This window comes from Amphimedon queenslandica, unplaced genomic scaffold, assembly GCF_000090795.2.
Source record: "Amphimedon queenslandica unplaced genomic scaffold, v1.1 AMPQUscaffold_12596, whole genome shotgun sequence".
In the NCBI taxonomy this organism is placed as follows: Eukaryota; Metazoa; Porifera; class Demospongiae; order Haplosclerida; family Niphatidae; genus Amphimedon; species Amphimedon queenslandica.
In genome coordinates, this window is record NW_003547168.1 from 2,039 (window position 1) to 7,070 (window position 5,032).

The 5,032-nt window shown below is 32.9% G+C and overlaps 1 long non-coding RNA gene across 1 annotated transcript; it reads left to right on the forward strand.

Moving 5' to 3' along the window:
* Positions 1 to 4,303: 4,303 nt before the first annotated feature.
* LOC109587372 (uncharacterized) lies at positions 4,304 to 4,460 on the forward strand. The gene is made up of 2 exons (XR_002187554.1): positions 4,304 to 4,375; positions 4,430 to 4,460. It is a non-coding gene; the product is annotated as an uncharacterized LOC109587372 (long non-coding RNA).
* The last annotated feature ends 572 nt before the right edge of the window (positions 4,461 to 5,032 follow it).

Consider the following 5,032-nt stretch of genomic DNA (forward strand, 5'->3'; position numbering starts at 1 on the left):
ATATGTTGGCCTCGTCAAGAAATGTTTCTTGCACAACATTTGTTGCTATATTTGTCTTAATGATAACTGGCCCTTTGCCTTTACAATTACCCTTCCATGTCTCTCCAAACTGTCCAGCATTTATGCATTGTGAAAACTTAATTGAAGATTTACTAATTTTCAAATCTTTACTCATTTCAATGGGTTTGTTTACTTGTTTGAATATAGGAACTGTTAGTGAGCAGTGCAGGCCATCAGCTTTCATCATGTAGTGATGTATCAGGTCATTGAGTGAGTCAAACTTGACACGAGGAAATGTATAATACTTATTAAACTCAATGTATATACGATAGTATCTGATAATAATTCCATCGCTAAGTGAGAGGATTAAATTTTGTTCAGGTCTGCTTTCGCTCTCACTAATTAGAAAAGTACCTGATTGGCGATCTGCTAGCCTCAGTTTTTTCTCTGCATCATCATGACTCACCATATGGTAGTACACATGTTTGTAGTACCTATTGAATAAACGAGTACATTTATTAAGTACATAAATTCTAATTGTTTATGAATTATATTTATAACTTTAACTGTACATTTATTTTCTTACATTTGTATGTTTCTCCCTTCAATTGGTGCTATATAATTGATTGGTACTAATCCTTTATTGTCTGTATGAAGTGAATGCATATACCACCATTTATCATATTCATCATATTTGACAATTTCCAGTACTTCTTCTATTAGATGTAAATGCACTGTTTAGTATATCATTTTTTATTGGTATCAAACCTTTTGTCAAAGTTAGATCATCCAGCTCTGATGGTTTAAAGTTATAACGAGCCATGAATACTATTATATGGAATAGTTGTAATAATAATAATAACAAGTAATCATGCATGCATGTTTACTTACATTTTTGCTTCAAGATCTGGCTTCTTAATAATTGTAATAGAGTAGGATCATTAGTAATTTTTTTAATAAAATACTCTGATTTATTGTCATCACTAGTTACAAGTGAATTGTTGTCAAAGAGAATTGGTGGATTTGGCAGTTTTTGCTGTGTCATTGCAAACTGAAACAAGTGAAGTAATTCTACTCTTGAGTATCCAACGTATATCATTGGAACAGCACTCTTCTGTCCAGTCTCCAGTGATTGTACCTCATGTCCATATATGCTTAGCTGAAGTAGTTCACCCTTTTTGAATGAAATAATGTCATTAGAATCATCTTGAGCTTCACAGATAGATCCATTAGATGATAACACTGTCTGTGTGGATTTGTCTATTTTGTGCATTGAATTTATTATAATTTTATTGGTGCATGTTTGATTAAGGTACCATATAGCCGGAAAATTTTGTGGCAAAAAACTTTTGTGGTTTGGAGGTTCCTGGCCTATTCGTGGTTTTTATTTTTGTGGATCATCATTGAAGCAGCCACGCCTCTCATTAATTTGCTATAATACCACACCTTTTCAATAATAATTAAAATTATTTGTGGTTTTTAATTTCGTGGTGTCCTTCTAAACCACGAAAACCATGAAAGTTTTTTGCCACGAAACTTTCCAGCTATATGGTATTATTAAAAATGCTTACTGTAAGAATTTGAAGATTGCACTTTTGACAACCATACACTAATAGATGATATACTTTCCTGTAGTTCCTCAATTTCTTGTTCATTGTCTTGTAGTACTTCCCTTTGACCTGTTTTAAAGTACATGTATTATATCATTGAAGGCTAATGAAGCATATTCATGTACTTATTCTGATCTTTAGAGTAGATTGTAAATGTTTATTTTCTCTTAGCGACATTCGCTTTTTTGTACTTGCAGCCTTTTCTCTTTTTATTTGTTTGACTTTAGATTTAAAACCTTTACAATAATTACAATAATGCAATAGTATAATTTTGTTATACCTGATGCCTGCATGCTGCTATTGATGAATTCTAAAATTATTAAAATTAATGATTATAAGTTAATGTAATGTCCTTACCTTGTTTCTGTTTTAAAAGTATAAGTTGTGCTTCTTGATCATCAAGGAGACCTGTACATACATACATTGATATTATTAGAAAATAATTTATTTAATTCATACTTTTTTTGTCATTGTGGTATAGATTCAGCTTCATTAATTCTCCTTCACACATTTCAATCTCCTCTGTAACAATCTTTAATTCCTAAAGAGATATGTAAAATCTTAAAATAATTTTATATCTGGTATACTTTGTTTCTGATGATCCTATCATAGACAGTGCAGTGTCCAATTTTCAATCTCATCAAAGCAAATTCTTTTTGCAGCACAGTAAGATTATCACGAGCCCTCAATTGCAAAGCATTCATTAGATGAGTAGGAGCACCACAAATGATAATGATGGAGTTCCCTTTATGCATGCTTTTGACTATGATCCTTCTGCTCAATTCTTTGAATGCTTTCTCCATTAAACGACGAATATCATTCAATAAGTGCTCAGCAGGATCCCAGTCTAGAACAAACTCAATTGTTTCGCAAATGAGAAAATCACTTGTTGAAAGCTTTTTATCAAGCAAGAATTGAAGTTTGAAACTGTGACAGAACTCATCAAGTGTTTTATTGTAATCAGATATCAATGGCTTAGCTTCTGTTATGCTGTAAAAGCTGACCACTTCCTTTACTGGTGCAATATTGATGACATTGCATTTGATTTTAATAATTTTCATGACATCTTTCACTGAAGCAGCAGAGGTTAGATTAGGACCTAGCTCAGGATAGCAATCATCAAGAAATTCTATGAAATCTTCAAGTTGGTTCACTCTGATGGTGTGAGATACCAGTCGAGTGACTTTGAAATAGAAAGTTCCAAATTTTCCTCTTATTTCATCAAAATTATAATGCTCTGAAATTTGAAACTCAAATTCTGTAATAAAAATATAATAATTAAAACCAGCTGGCTTATAACTAGCTATTTTACCTGTGACTCTAACACTTGTTCCTTCAACTATGAAGATGTAATTTTTGCTTGTTATTAAATTTTTATAAAATTACCTGAAATTGGTGTAACAATACTTGATTCATTGTGTACATCACAACCACTGGTGGAATCTTCTGCCTTAAAAATGTCCTCTAAAAAGAAGCATAAATTTCATCAAACGTTTTTGCGGTTTCTTACCACAATCTCTCATTAAGTCATTGGCTATACTAACAGTGCCCATTGCTCTTATTAAAATGCTAGCAAATGATTTCAATTTGTTATGATCATAAGCTACTGCTGTGTATATTTCTCTCATTGCATCATCTGTTAGTGTGTATCCACAACTCTTTACTTCCCTCAATGTCTCTTCAGATATCAGTCCTTCTGTATGTAACAGATCAACTGATTCTTCAGAGAGTGTTGCTCCAGATATTCTGCTACTGTAATGCTGTAGTAGCTGGCTAGCAGGATCAACCACTATAGAAATAGAGTATAAACTTTAATCATATTGAAATAAAAATGTTTTAAATTACTTGTTTTCTCAATATTTTCAGCCACTGTTTTTAGTTCTACTTTTCTATATAAGAGCACTAGCCAATGTCTGCCAAGTAGGGTGATGTGCTCCACTCAGCCACTTGGATAAACACTCCATGAGACAACGTGAAGTATCTCCTCTATGATTAACTTCAATAGCTTCCAGCATAGGGTGAAGGAGGCCAAGTTTTAACCCAAAATCAAGCCATTTTGCTTCAGGAAACCTGTATTGCTTCAGTGTCTCTATAATCTCATTCAATTTGCTAATATCTAAATATAAAGTAAATTGTACTGAAAAAAGTAAGTAAAACTAACCTAGTATAATAGGGTACATTTTTGCTGGCTTGCTTGATGCCATGTTAGACAAAGTACTTTAACAAAAACGAATTCATTCTTTCATTTATACATGTTTCTGGCTGTTTTGTTTTTCAGCTTTTTATGTGTTTTTGTAAACAGGTACAAATTGAAACTGATTGTATCATTTTCGTTACATAAACAAAGCCTATCCAAATACCTTACCTAATAAGGTATTAATGGGTGCAAAGAATAAAGAATGGTGATCAATTATGTTCTGTTGTCAATCCCTAGCATTGATTGCACTGGATTGTACTAGATAGTTGTAGTGCCTTTCTGTCATTGTAATAACATTGAGTTCAGAGAGAGAGAGAGAGAGAGAGAGAGACAAAATTTGGAAAAAGGGGAAAAAACCATACCACAAAAATGGATATTATTATTATTATGTGTATTTGTAGGTGAAGATGTATTGCCAGTGGCTGATGCTGGTCCTGATATGATACTAACACTACCACAGGACACAGTGACACTGAATGGAACTGGCAGTCATGATCATAGGCGGCTATAGGCCCGGGCAAGCCAGGGCTTTGCCCTGGTAGTTTTCAACCAAAACCACACCCAAAAGGTGTGTTTTGTTATTATTAGGAGTGATATCATCACTAGAATTCATTTTTAATAGCCACAACTGTTTATACTTGCTATCAGCTCCACTTTACAGTTATTTTAGTGTGGTAACTGGCTTTTCTGAGCTATCATAATGACTTTCAGTCATTTTATTAATTGACCACACCCCTAATTTTTATGAATAATTAATGAGCCCTGGTTAATTCAAAATTCTGTAGCCGCCTATGGTCATGATGGATTTGGTATCAGTCAATACAAATGGATTAAGAGTGACAGCAGCCCTGCTATTGGTAATTATCAGTTTATTATGATTATTATTATTTATTTTTAAAGGAGGTATGGTTGGTGGTAGTGATAGTGAGCCATTCCTAATGGTCTCTAATCTGATCAATGGTACATATAATTTCACACTAATGGTAACGAATAGCAATGGAAAGATAAACACTGATAATGTCACTGTGACTGTCAAAGAAGGTAATAACTATTAATAACTACTAATAACCATTAATAACTATTAATAACTAGATCCTTATGAGCGGTTGATGGTTGAAGTGTATGTTGATACTGACATGTACTCATTCACTGAAGCTGATCTGGTGAGTAATGGACAGTGTTTAATGTGTTTAATTCTTTTGTTATTTTTATAGGAGGTGATTAA